This window comes from Lycium ferocissimum, chromosome 5 (genome assembly GCF_029784015.1).
Source record: "Lycium ferocissimum isolate CSIRO_LF1 chromosome 5, AGI_CSIRO_Lferr_CH_V1, whole genome shotgun sequence".
NCBI lineage: Eukaryota > Viridiplantae > Streptophyta > Magnoliopsida > Solanales > Solanaceae > Lycium > Lycium ferocissimum.
In genome coordinates, this window is record NC_081346.1 from 31,156,233 (window position 1) to 31,172,317 (window position 16,085).

Here is a 16,085-nt window from a genome sequence, read left to right on the forward strand (position 1 = left end):
TATGGACTTGTCTTTAGTTTTTGGCCCTCAAATCGCTGGTCTTTTATTTTTATCCCCGCTTCTCATTTAATGAAAATTTATGGGCCAAAGAACCCTTATTCGTTAGTCTAAGAAATTAGAGATTCTGGGTTCGATCCCCAGTAGATGCGATGAATTCGCTATTTTCTTGGGGAAAAAAGATCGCAAGGAATAAGTTTAGAGAACCTTTGCCTTGTCCGGAATAAGTTCAGTATGAATAAAATTATCCGTCATAAGTTGTATAGTGAGTAACTAATTTGGAAGGCATAAGTTTATAGAAACTTTGCCTTGTCCAGCATAATTTATGTAGGAGTTAAATTCTCCGGCATAAGTGGTGTAGTGCCGAGCGAATTAGTTACTACAGAACTTGTGCCATAAAATTTAAAAACCTACAAAAATTATGTCGGATAAGGCAAAGTTTCTATAAACTTATGCCTTGCGAAATTAGGTGGGTAGATCGATTTTTATTTTTATTTTTTCTATGTCGAGTGTATTTTCAGCCACCTTTTTTACTTAAGGTGTCACGCCTCGAACCATGGCCTGGGCGTAACACAGCATTCGGTGCCTTGCTGGATATGACCAAGCGAACCACATGGCTTGCTGAATTAACACGAGGCTTGAACTAATGAGGAATACACTTTTAAAACGTGGATAGTCTGAATAACATGAGTCATCATAAATATTAATGAAAATACTGTTTAAATCATGATGCGGAAATAGTCTGAAAATATGTAAGTACTAAGCCAATACTGGCTACACGACTCTGAACATCTGACATGACATAACTGAACTAGTCTATGAAACCTCTGACATGAGTCTAACTGCTAAACTATTTATCAGGACAAGGCCCCCGGCATACTTTAACTGCATAACTGACATGAAATAAATAAAGATAGCACCCCGAATGAAATGAGGCTCACCAATAGTTGATAAAAGCAATGGTCCTAATGAGCAGATCTGTTGTCCTCTAAGTCAACCCCTGCATTGTGAAATGAAGGCCCCCAGGCAATAAATGGGGACGTCAGTACACTTGAATTGTACTGGTATGTAAAGCAACTGAATGAAATAAACATGTCACATGGAATAACAGAACTGAAAAGCGAAATTGTACCTATAAACTAAACATGAATATGAACATGAACATCATCTAACATGAATATATATGTGTAAAATGAGTAAAATATTTTAAGTGGGAGAGCCTTAGTATAACCGACATGTAACTACCACGTGAGCACGTGGCGTCTGATCTCTGCCCGATCAGCTAAGTCATCTTGTCCCTTGCCAGGGTACAAGACATGAGCATGACATAAATGGATCCAATAACCCACAATGGGTAAACATAAAGGAATCGTCCTAACTGGGCAAAGCAATCCTTATCCTACGCTGGCATACGTAGTTTTCGTATTAAACCTTCTCGGTAACATGAACAACTCCCAAAACATGAACATTGATATAATTGGCTTAGAAGCCCATGAATTACATAAACATGATTCGTGAGTGTAACATAACATGAATATAGATATATAGTATAATTTGTATGAAAACATTGAAGTATGTAGAATTTCATGAAAATAGCATAATAATTCATATCTTGCATTTAAGAACCCATGGATACAAAGCATGGGTGTTCATGAATTGCGGACGGATTCTCAATAATATCAAGAACACAATAACCAATTAATAATACAAACGTGGTATAGCATGATACTTGTAACTTAGGATCATCATAAATTAGAATAGAAACCCTAGGTTTATGGAACTTTGTATTTTCATGGATGAATGTGGCGTGGGGAAGAACAATGGTGTTCCCACACGTGGATAGAAACAATGCATACTTGTAACGCTCCAAAACTTGTATAAAAGTCTGAACTTTGAGAAGAAGTCCAAAAGCCGTAGTCTTGAATCCTTGATGGGTTTTCTTGAAAATCCTAGGTTAGGAATAATGAATTATTAATTAGAAATCACGGATACAGGTTAGAATTCACTTCAAAGGCTTGGAATAGACTACCTTAGCGTATGAGAGTCATGAGAGGAGAAACACTTCGTTCTAGGGCTTGAGAATATGAAAAATAAGAAAAAGAACGGAAGTCCCGTATTTATACTATAGTTGACTCGGGAAAATGTACGGGCACAATGTACGGCCCGTACATAAATGTACATACAATGTAGCCGTACTTTGAGTGGCAAATTACAGAATCCCTGAATTACCGTAAGTGAGATACGTGATACATGTACATCCCGTACAAAATTATACGATGGAAAGTACGGCCCGTACAATTTGGCGTACCTGGAAGGTCAAATTCCAGTGACCTCTAATCTTCCCTTGTGAGATAGGTCCTCAAAGTACTGCTCGTACACGAATGTACGACCCATACAAATGACATAAAATGTCCTTTTACCGATCTGAGGCAAATTTTCAATCCATCACTTGCCACTTTGGTTCAAACGGTGAACTTTTCTTGTCATAATCCTCTTATCTGCCTTAACGTGAGCTAAACTTCCCATGGGTCGCCGGCCAGGAGCATCGGCTACTATGTTCGCTTTCTCTGGATAATAGAGAATATGCACATCATAATCTTTAAGCAGTTCAAGCCACCTCCTCTGCTTGAGGTTCAAATCTCTTTGCTTGAAAATATATTAAAGGCTCTTGTGATCTGTGAAAATATCAACATGCACTCCATACAAATAATGACGCCATATCCTAAGTGCGAAAACCGCAACTGCCAATTCCAAGTCATAAGTTAGTTAATTCTTTTCATGAGCTTTAATTTGTCGGGATGCATAAGCTACAACCATACCATGTTGCATTAAGATACATCCGAGACCAATTCCCAAAGCATCACAATATACCACGAACCCTTTGGTTCCCTCTAGTAGAGCCAAAACTAGAGCAGAAATCAACCTCTTCTTCAACTCTTCGAAACTTTGCTCACACGCATCTGACCATTAAAATTTGACCTTTAACTGAGTTAACTTAGTCAATGGAGCTGAGATAGAGGAAAATCCCTCTACAAAACGTCTATAATAGCCTGCCAGACCCAAGAAACTTCTTATATCGGATACTAAGGTGGGTTTGGGTCAATTCTTCACGGCATCAATTTTCGGAGAATCAACCTTCACACCTTCTCCTGAAATCACGTGGTCGAGAAATGCCACTGGCTTAAGCCAAAATTCACACTTTGAAAATTTCACATAACGCTTGCGATCCTAAAATGTTTGCAACACTATTCTAAGATGTTCTGCATGATCAGTCTCACTATCGGAATACACCAAAATATCATCAATAAATACAATGACAAATAAATCAAGATAAGGCTTGAAGACCCTGTTCACAAGGTCCATAAAGTGGCGGGTGCATTTGTCATCCCAAATGACATGACAAAAAATTTGAAGTGACCATAAACGGGTTTTGAAAGCGGTCTTCAAAATATCAAATTCCTTAACCTTTAACTAATGGTATCCTGATCTGAGGTCAATCTTGGAATAACACTGGGTACCCTGAAGTTGGTCAAATAAATCATCTTATCTGGGGAGAGGATACTTGTTCTTAATGGTGACTTTGTTCAATTGGCGGTAGTAAATACACATGCGTAAGGATCCATCTTTCTTTCGGACAAACAAGATTGGTGCGCCCCAAGGTGAGACACTTGGCCTAATAAATCCCTTGTCAAGAAGATCTTTCAACTGAGCTTTTAATTCTTTTAACTCTGCTGGAGCCATTCTGTATGGTGGAATAGATATCGGCTCAGTGTCGGTAAGTAAATAATATCAAAGTCTATCTCTTTGTCGGGAGGAACTCCAGGAAGATCTTTAAGGAAAACTTCTGGAAACTCATTAATGACTGTTACAGACTAGAAAGTTGGAGTCTGGGTATATGTATCCCTGAATCGGACTAAGTGATAAATATACCCCTTGAGAATCATCTTTGTGGCTTTGAGATAGGAGATAAATCTACCCCTGAGTACTACTGAAATGCCCTCCCATTCTATGACTGGTTCATTAGGAAACTCAAATCTTACTATTTTGCTTCTACAACCTACTATGGCATAACATGAAGCCAACCAATTCATACCCATGATTACATCCAAGTCTACCATCTCTAATTCTGCTAAATCGGCTATGGTACTGCGGTGATAGACTAAAACTGGTCAACCCCTATAAATACGTCTAGCTATGACTGACTCTCCAACTGAAGTGCACACTTCAAAGGGTTCATGCAACTTTTCTAGTTCTATCCCAAATTTCTTAGCAATAAATGGGGTTACATAAAATAGGGTGGATCCTAGGTCAATAATGGTATAAACGTCGAAAGTGAAAACTGTTAATGTACCTGTGACAACATCTACACGCGCCTCTATATTCTGATGTCCTGCTAAAGCATACAAACGGTTTCGACCTCCGCTTGCATTGCCAGACTTAGTTGCACCATGCCCTGACTAGGCTTGAGGATTCCGAGGAACTGCTGAATTTGTGGACTGAGCGACATTACCTCTGGTATACCCTGTCTCGCTGATAGACAGTCCTTCTGAAAATGGCCCCGCTAGCCACACCCATAGCATATATCCATGCCCATGCGACACTCCCCTGGGTGTCTCTTACCATACTTGTTGCAGACCGGATTATCATAAGTTTTTTGACCCACACTAGCCTGAGAATAGGAGTATGTTGGCCTGAAATTCTGTCTATTCTGATCATTCCTAAATTTTGGGGATGGGGCACTGGCTGCAGATGGAGTGGGTTCTGATGACCTGTTTTTGAAGAACTTTTGGCCTCCACCTCCCCCATGACTGAAGTTACCTGCAGACTTAGCTTTTTTATTAAATTCCCTGTCCTTCTATTTCTGAAGTACTTCCTCTTCCTTCATTCGGTCCTCATTACCCTGAACAAAAGTAACCATCTTGGTAATAGTCATTTCTCTATTCTGAGTAGCAATGTTTGCATCACCATACAAGTTGGGTACAAGGCCCAACACAAATCGCCTAACTCTGGCCCTCATGTCACGGACCAATACTTGGCCAATGATACAAACTTGAGGTAATAGTCATTCACGCTCATATCATTCTACCTGACCCTCTCAAATTCATAGGCCTTTGCCTCCCTGACCTCAAGTGGCTGAAAGTGATTAATGAAGGCATCTACAAACTCATTACAAGTTGTTGGAGATGCATCTTCCCCGCGAGACTGCTCCCACATCTCATACCAAATATGAGCAACATCCTGCAACTGATAAGCTCCCAACTCTGCTGTCTCCATCTCTGAATCATGCATAACACGAAAAATCTTCTAAAGCCCATCGATGAAATTTTGAGGGTACTCCCTTTTAACATTTCCTGTGAACACTGGAGGCTTCATATGCGAAAATTTCTTGGTCCTAGAACTGTTCGTCCCTCCACTAGCACCTGTGCTAGGAGCCGTTCCTGACCTTGAGCTTGGTTAGCAACAATTTGGGTGAGCAGCTGGATAACTCCCCTAACATCCATGTCAGTAGCACTGGGCTGCGGAGTAACTGTAGGACGGACCTCTGCAGGCTTTTCTGTAGTTGAGGGTGCAGTCGGGGGCAATGAATCAAATGCAAGCCCCTGAGCCTCGGTGTGAACTTCCTGAGTCTGAGAGTACTCAGCAGTAGCCCTTTGGCTAGGGGTTGATGCCCTCTTGGTGTACTATCTTTTCGCAGGCATTTTCTGAAATACGTAATGCACACGAGTTAGAAGAATTCCTGAAAGCATAGCTCTAATTGCACGATCTAGAGTGTGAAAGAAGTGGGACAATCCTAGATGTCTTGGTGGTCAACTATTTATAAGTGTGGCGCGCGCACATATATAAAATTGACTCCACTTGACATAGTTTCATAGACTCCCTAGGACACTTGAACCTAAGCTCTGATACCAAGCTTTGGCAAGCCTCGAACCATAGCGTAGGCGTAACACGACACTCGGTGCCTTGCTAGATGTGACCGAGCAAATCACATGGCTTGCTGAATCAACGCAGGGCATGAACTAATGCGGAATACACTTTTAAAACGTGGATAGTCTAAATAACACGAGTCATAAAAAATATTAATGAAAATACTTTTAAAATCATAATGCGGAAATAGTCTGAAAATATGTAAGTACTGAGCCATTACTGGCTATACGACTTTGAACATCTGACATGACATAACTGAACAAGTATATGAAACCTCTGACATAAGCCTAACTGCTAATCTATTTACCGGGACAAGGCCCCTGGCATACCTTAACTGCATAACTGACATGAAATAAATAAAGATAACACTCCGAATGAAATGGGGCTCACCCATAGCTGATACAAGCAATGGTCCTAACGAGCAGATCCGTCATCCTCTAAGTCAACCCCTGCATTGTGAAATGCAGACGCCCAGGCAATAAATAGGGACGTCAGTATACTTGAATTGTACTGGTATGTAAAGCAACTGAATGAAATAAACATGGGACATGGAATAATAGAACAGAAACAGAAACAGAAACTGTACCTGTAAACTAAACATGAACATGAACATCATCTAACATGAATATATATGTATAAAATAAGTAAAACATTTTAAGTGGGAGAGCCTTAGTATAATAAACATGTAACCACTACGTGAGCACTTGGCGTCTGATCTCTGCCTGATCAGCTAAGTCATTTTGTGCCTTACCGGGGTACAAGACATGAGCATGATATGAATGGATCCAATAACCCGCAATGGGTAAACATGAAGGAATCGTCCTAACTGAGCGGAGAGATCCTTATCCTATGCTGGCATACGTAGTTTCAGGTATTAAACCTTTTCGGTAATCTGTGTAACTCCCAAAACATGAACATGGATATAATTGGCTTAGAAGCCCATGAATTACATAAACATGATTCGTGAGTGTAATATAACATGAATATTAATAGTATAACTTGTATGAAAACATTGAAGTATGTAGAATTTCACGAAAATAGCATAATAATTCATATCTTGCATTTAAGAACCCATATATACAAAGCATGGTGTTCATGGATTACAGACGGATTCTCAATAATATCAAGAACACAAAAACGAATTAATAATACAAACGTGGTATAGCATGATACTTGTAACTTAGGATCATCATAAATTAGACTAGAAATCCTAGGTTTATGGAACTTCATATTTTCATGGATGAACGTGGCGTTGGGAAAGAACAATGATATTTCCACACGTGGATAGAAACCATACATACCTGTAACGCTCCAAAACTCGTATAAAAGTCGGAACTTTGAGAAGAAGTCCAAAAGCCTTAGTCTTGAATCCTTGATCGGTTTTCTTGAAAACCCTAGGTTAGGAATAATGAATTATTATTTAGAAATCATAGATATAGGTTAGAATTCACTTCAAAGGCTTGGAATAGACTTACCTTAGCACACTATTAAAAAATCCTGATTTACCTAGGGAATTACTGAGGGACGTCCATCGATAATCAGGATTTACCGAGGGACACCATCGGTACTACGCTTGTAGGTAATTTGAACCTTGGTAAATAATACCGAGGGACACTCTCGGCAAATACTGATGGAGACCCTTACACATCCCTCGGTACTTCCCTTCCCTCATATTCAAGCAAAATTAAATATATCGAGGGACGACCCTCAGTACTTAAAAAATATATATAATTTAAGTTCTGTCCCGACCGAGATCTACGGGCCAACATACGGTCCGTATATTTTATACTGGCCGTATGTCTGGCTGTAGATCTGGTGCAGAGAGACATGCCATTCTGGGCTGATTATACGGCCAGATATACGGCCAGTATAATTTATACGGCCAGTATGTTGGGCCGTATAATGTCCAGTGGTTCCGAAATCATTCTCGTCGACTCGTTTGATCTCCAATCCTTATGGAACCTTCTTGACACTTGTTTAACACCTCAATACCAATATAAGGGATATTATCACTCTTCTCCAAAGCATCATTAAAACATCATTAACGCGATACTCGTAAATCTTGTCCGACACGCAACATATGACTTGCTTTCCTTAACAACTTTCTTTCCTTATCTTAAATGTCTTTGAAATCTCGTTTAGGGTCATCAAATGCTATTTCTTACTTATCAAAACATTGTATACGTCATTCCCTTCGTTGGCCTATTCACTATAATTTAACGGGAAATTTTTCGAGGTGTAACAAAGATAAGTCGGTCGTATAACCCTATTTCCCTGGAATGCTTTCCGTCGTTCGTTTGATCTCCAATCCTTATGGAACCTTCTTAACACTTGTTTAACATCTCGTTAACAATCTAAGGGACATTATAACTCTTCTCCAAAACATCTTTAATCCATCATTAATTCGATACTCGTAAATCTTGTCCGACACCCAACATATACCTTACTTTCCTTAACAACTTTCGTCTCCTATCTTAAATGTCTTTGAAATCTCATTTAGAATCATCAAATGGTATTTCTTACTTATCAAAACATCGTATACGTCATGCCCTTCGTTAGTCTATTCACTGTACGTTAACGAAAAATTTCTGAGGTGTAACATTCTTCCCCCTTTTACATTCGTCCTCGAATGTTAAGCACTCGGGAATTCTATGAAAATTTCGCTAGATTTTCCCCTGTAATATGGCACTACCATCCTGTCACAACAGCCCACAATAACATTGCCTCATAGGGTCACAACACAATAGTAATATAAGTTAGCCACACACGACCTATATGCATAAAAAGAAAACATACATACCTCATAATCTCGATGTCTCATCATGGATCTCTTCTGGGGGTTGAAACAAGTGCGGGTATGTGGATTTCATCTTCTCTTCCGCCTCCCAAGTCATTTCTTCTTGGTTGTTATTTCGCCATAAGACTTTAACTGAGGCTACTTCCTTATTCTGAAGTCTCCGTACTTGCCTGTCTAATATGGCAATGGGCATTTCTTCATAGACTAGGTTTTCTGTCACTTGAACATCATCTATTGGAACAATCCTCGTAGGATCTCCAACACACTTGCGTAGCATTGAGACATGAAAAACTGGATGGACCAATTCAAGTTCTGGAGGCAAGTCCAATTCATAAGCTACTTGACCTACCTTGCGGATAATCTTATAGGGTCCAATATATCGAGGACTCAATTTCCCTTTCTTGCCAAATCTCATCACACCTTTCATTGGCGACACCTTCAAAAATACCCAGTCATCAACTTGAAATTCTAAGTCTCGCCGACAGTTGTCCGCATAAGATTTTTGATGACTTTGGGCCATCAATAATCGATCTCGGATCACCTTGACTTTTTCTACTGCTTGTTGAATCAACTCAGGGCCTATTAGCTGTACTTCTCCTACTTCAAACCATCCAATTGGGGATCTACACCTCCTTCCATATAAAGCTTCATACGGAGCCATTTGAATACTGGAATGCTAGCTATTGTTATATGCAAACTCAATAAGGGGTAAGTGGTCATCCCAAATACCACCACAATCTAGAACACATGCCCTTAGCATATCCTTCAAGGTCTGAATGGTACGTTCGGCTTGTCCATCAGTCTGCGGATGAAATGCCGTGCTAAGCTTTACTTGAGTACCCAAACCTTCTTGGAAGGATTTTCAGAACTTAACTGTAAATTGCGCTCCTCTATCTGTGATAATGGATATCGGAATACCATGGAGTCGCACAATCTCCTTGAGATACAACCTTGCCTACTCTTCTACTGAGTATGTGGTTCTGACTGGAAGAAAATGAGGTGCTTTCGGGAGTCTGTCCACGATCACCCATATGGAATCATACTTGCCTCGGGAACGGGGTAACCCCACAATAAAATTCATGTTGATCACTTCCCATTTCCAAGTAGGAATCTCCATTTCTTGCAATAATCCTCCTGACTTTTGATGTTCAATTTTCACTTACTGGCAATTTGGACATTGAGCCACAAATTCTGCTATGTCTTTCTTCATTCCATCCCACCAATAAATTAACTTGGGATCATGATACATCTTTGTCGCTCCTGGATGAATAGAATACCGAGAATAATGAGCTTCTTCGAGGATTCGACGTCTCAATTCTGCAACATTCGGAACACATAGCCTGCCTCGGTATCTGAGAATTCCATCCATAGAAGTTTCAAATGGAGACTTCTCTTTTTCATGAGATGTGTCTCTATAGTGGCTCAACTGAGGATCTTTATCTTGCCCCGCTCTTTTACTTCCATATTCAAGGACGAAACTGTGGGATTATTAATACCAATTCCTGCACTAGCGGAATCATTTAGACGTACTCCAAGATTAGCTAGTTGGTGGAGCTCATGGACTAATTCTTTCTTTTCAGGAGGAACTTCACATAGGCTGCCCATCGATCGGCGGCTAAGCGCATCAGCTACTACATTTGCCTTCCCGGGGTGGTATAAAATACTCACATCATAGTCCTTTAATAATTCTAACCACCGTCTCTTCCATAGATTCAACTCCTTCTGTTTGAAAATGTATTGGAGGCTCTTGTGATCTGTATAGATATCAACATGCACACTATACAAGTAATGTCTCCACATCTTTAATGCATGAATAACTGCAACTAATTCAAGATCATGAGTTGGGTAGTTCTTTTCATGTTTCCGCAGCTGTCTTGAAGCATAAGCAATAACTCTACCATGCTGCATCAATACACACCCTAACCCAACGCCAGAAGCATCACAGTACACAACATAACCATCTGGCCCTTCTGGGAGTGTCAAGATTGGGGCTGAAGTTAATCTGTCCTTCAACTCTTGGAAGCTGCGTTCACAAGCATCATTTCACTGAAATTTAGCTGACTTCTAGGTTAGCTTCGTCAATGTGGCTGAAATAGAGGAAAATCCTTCTACGAATCTTCTATAATAACCTGCCAATCCCAGAAAACTGCGAACTTCTGTAGGTGTCGTAGGCCTTAGCTAAGTCTTCACAGCTTCAATTTTCTAAGTATAAACTTGAATGCCATCATTTGAAATAACATGACCTAAGAATGTCACAGAATTCGGTCAAAACTCGCACTTTGAAAATTTTGCATACAATTCTCAAGTTCGAAGAATTCCAAGAACAATACGTAAATGGTCTGCATGTTCTGATTCTGTGCGAGAGTATACCAGAATATCATCAATGAATACTATTACGAATAAATCCAAAAGAGGCCTGAATACATTATTCATCAGATTCATAAAACTGCCGGAGCATTAGTTAACCCAAATGACATCACCCGAAATTCATAATGGCCATATCTAGTTTTGAAAGCTGTTTTGGGATATCTTCTTCTCTAACTCTCACTTGATGATAACTCGACCTCAAGTATATTTTGGAAAACCACTTGGCACCTTGTAATTGATCAAACAAATCATCAATCCTTGGGAGAGGATATTTATTCTTTATCGTCACCTTATTCAATTGCCTATAATCGATGCACATTCGTAGGGAGCCATTTTTCTTTCTTACAAATAGGACAGGTGCTCCCTACGATGATGAACTGGTTCTAATAAACCCCTTCTCAAGCAAATCTTTCAACTGCGCCTTTAGATAGCTAAATCAATCTCTCTTTCCGGAGGAATGCCTGGAAGTTCATCTGGGAATATATCCGAAAATTCATTCACCACCGGAACAGATTGAAAAGTTAGCGACTTTGCTTCGGTGTCATGAACTCAGACTAGGTGATAAATATAGCCCTTAGCTATCATCTTTCTTGCCTTAAGGTAGGAAATAAACCTACCTCTCGGAGATGTCGTATTACCCTTCTATTCAAGCACGGGCTCTCCCGAAAATTGAAATCGAACTACTTTCATTCGGCAATCAACATTAGCGTAGCATGAGGCCAACCAATCCATACCCATAATCACATCGAAATCTAACATTTCGAGCTCAACTAAATCAGCTTTAGTCTGGCGGTCACATATCACAATTACACAATTTTTATACACTTGTCTAGCTATCACGGGATCACCAACCGAAGTAGTATACCTCAAAAGGTTTAATTGTTCGGTTTTACCCCAATACGACCAAGAACATACCGAGTAATATAAGCTAGGGTAGAACCCGGATCTATCAATGCATACACACCATAGGAAAATACGAATAATGTACCTGTAACCACATCCGGGGAGGACTCAAGATCCTGTCGTCCGGCTAAAGCATACATACGGGGCTGAGTGACACCTGAAGTAAATGCTCCCCCTCGGCCTCTACCTCGGCTTGCTGGAACCTGGGGAGTTTGTCCTACCGGGCGCACTGAAGAGGAACCAACTGCTGATCCTGTGGGCTGAATCCCACCTCTACCATACCTCGAGGGACAATTACGCATCAAGTGCCCAGTCTGTCCACAAACATAACAAGCATCTGTACCCTTGCGACATGGCCCCGAGTGTAATTTTCTGCACTGGCTACATTATGGAACCGGTGGTCTCCTCTGACTATAATCACCCCCAAACTGGGAACCTGAAGCTCTCGAACTCTGACCCTGTCCTGAAGGAATGGAACGATCAAATCCCCTACCTGCAATTCATGGAGGTGCACTAGTCTCTGACTGGCCTGAGTGTCTAGAATATGCCTGCCTTGATCCCCTTCTATAATCACTACTTGCCCCCATAGATCTGGCCCTATTGTTTTGCCCTCTATCAATGTCACGATCACCCCTTTGCGGATGTTGTTGTCCTTCTAAATTCTGGGCATGGGCTTGAATGTGGGAAATATCCATCCCATCTTACAATGAAGCCGTCAAACAATCCTTAAATAAATGTGGCCCTAAGCCACTCACAAATCTATGCACCCTATCTCCCATATCGGCCACCATAGTCGGGGCATATCTAGCCAATGAATTAAACTGAAGGCTATACTCCCAAGCACTCATATTTCCTTACTTCAAATTTAAAAATCTACCCGCTCTAGCTCGGTGAACCTCGGGTGGAAAATAGTGACGGATGAAAGCATCTACAAATTCTTGCCAAACGGGAGGAGGCGCATTCTCTTTTCTTGATGACATCCAATTATTGTACCATAATACCGCCACATCTCGGAGTCTATAAGATGCCAACTCCACAGATTCAGTTTTGGAGGCATGAATAATCTTTAATGTTCTCAATATTTTATCAATAAAACTTTGCGGGTCTTCATCCGGCTTCGACCCGAAGAATTTCGAGGGATTTAAGCTTATAAAATCACGGGCTCTAGTACTACCTGCCCTATCACCTGAACCCGAACTCTGCCGCTGTGCTTGGGCGGCAACTAACTGCGTCAATAAGTGGATGGCCTCGGTCACTTGTTGACTCGAAGTAACCGGTGGAGGAACTGGAGGCATAGGAGCTGGAGCTGAAGCCCCTTTTTGTTCTTCTATAATAGGCGGAGTAGAAGAGGCATTAGATGGAGCCTTATTATGTGATTCACCCTCTTCTACATTCATTGGCGGCTCTCTCTCTACCCGTCTTTTCATCGTAATCTTGCCCTTCAGGGCGGCTGTAGCTTTTCCCTTTGGCGGCATTTCTGAAATCATAGCACACTATTAGGGAGGAGAAAATCTTATACACGGCTCTATCGCATGATCTCATAAGAATAAAGATGGTCATTTTTCCTAAATGCCCTGTAGCCTCCCGTTTATTAGTGTGGCGCGCAACACACCATAAACAAGACTCTACTAGACACGGCTCGTAGACACTTCCTAGGACTGAACTGCTCTGATACCACTTTTGTCAAGACTCAACTACGGGCCATAACGGGTAACCGGGGCTAACCACCGAGCACCGCTCATACCATTACCCATCATACATTCATTCATTGATCTTATACTCAAATCATAGGAAAACCATTTTTTTTCACTTGAAACATATTTACTTTATATACATAAGCCCCTCGGCTATCAAAATCAAAATAATATATATACATACGAGGAGAGACCATGAGACCATACTACCCACACATACGTATCTACGAGCCTCTACTAGATTACTAGACATATAGACTGGACAGGACCCTGTCATGCCCAAAACATATATATACACAAAAGAATAAATCAATGGCACCTCCGGAGTAATGGGGCTCTCAAAGTCCAAGCAAGTAGCTCCTACGAGTCCGGATCACCTCCCCGTCTACCCGGGCATGAACACAAATACCAAAGAAAACGGACGTCAGTACGAACATTGTACTGAGTACGTAAGGCATGAATGAAATGAACATAATAGAGAGATCATAAGACATAGGATGAAGATATAACCTGCGTAACTTTTAAGTGTGGGTACATTTCATACATATATCATACATAAGCATATCATAGGTATTACCGTGGCGCATACATCATCATATCATATATATATCATCATCGTTAACCCGCGTTCGGGTAACCATCATATGCCGCCCACTAGTGGTGATCATGTCCGGCCTTTTAGGCGCGGTGGAATCATAAGCAGCCCGCCATAGCGGTGACATATCCGGCCATTTGGGCACGGTGGAATCACAAGCAGCCCGCCTTCGCGGTGACATGTCCGGCCATTTAGGCACGGTGGAATTGTATCATTGTGCACATCATAGACTTATCATTATTATACATTTATCACCAAAACATACATTAGAGCTTGGAGGCAACTATAGCTACGTCGGGGTGACATAAGATCGTAAACCCCCGATTACATTATAGAGTGATCATAATCGTCATATCTCACCTTGGAGGGACTAACGTTTTAAGGTGAGTGCACACAAGGAAAAAACATCAATGGAATTATAGTTAGGGTCATTAGATTGTAGAAACATCATATCGTATTCATAGCAAGAACTTTATGGAATTAACATATCATGGACTTTAGAACTTTTAGGCTCAACCCATAGTCATCATCATCATGCTCGCATCGTATCTCTTTTCTTTATCTTATGAAAAGCTCTTTATAACCATAGACTCATAGTTTCCGATGTGTAGGAAAGTCATGGAAATGTAGGAAAAATTCATGCCATAGAGTCATGCCTTAGAAAGAAGGGACTAGCCTTACATACCTTTTCCTTTAGCTATTCTACTGCTTGATCGTTTTCCTTCAATGCTCACGTCTCTACCTTCAAGAGAGTTCGTATTAACATTAGCTAAGCGATTAAAAAAACGTGCTTACCAAAGCTAGAGAAGATTGGGCAGCATTTTCTTTATTTATACAACTTTCCTCATATCACATATCGACTCCCAAACATCCATAACAACATTCACAATATTATAGGCAACAATCATCATTCATCTACATTATCCACATTTCACAATTTCACTTCAATTCCTCCATAATCATGGTCATAGTTCACTATTACGTTCTCTCACATATAATGCTTATCCCATGTTCTAAATGTCATTCGTAACATATGTACAATCACAACATATCAATATTCATGACTCATTCCAAACTACCATTCAAAATGTCACTATTCTTACATTCATGACCCATTTTCTATATCCTTCTACAATCCAAGTGTTTCAACTTCTCAATACCTTAAACAACATGGACTGATCATAAAACTTACCTTGGATAGTGTGGGAAAGATCCTTGAGTGGAAATACTTCACTTGAGCCAAAACCCTAGCTTCATTTTCAAGAGAATTCTTGACTTGGATGGACCCTAGTGAGCTTCATGCACTTGATTCACTTGAACTCTTGATATTGATCTTTGCTTTCCTTTGTATTCTTGTAGATGAAGTATGTGGAACCTTCTAGAGGTCTTGAGAGAGATGAAGAAGTGTGGGAAATGAAATTAGTGAAGTGGGAACATGTATTTATATTTGCAACTTAATCAGCCCGTCGGGCATTATACGGACCACTTATACGGTCCGTATAACATTGTACGGTCCGCATAAGTATCCGTGGATCACCATCAAGGAAAACATCTTCCTGTTGGGTGTTATACGGACCCTTATACGGATCGTATAACTTTATACTGACCGTATAAGTCGGTCGTATAACCCCATTTCCCTGGAATGATTTCCGTCGTTCGTTTGATCTCCAATCCTTATGGAACCTTCTTAACACTTGTTTAACACCTCGTTAACAATATAAGGGACGTTATAACTCATTTCCAAAACATCTTTAAGCCATCATTAATTCGATACTCATAAATCTTGCCCGACACCGAACATATACCT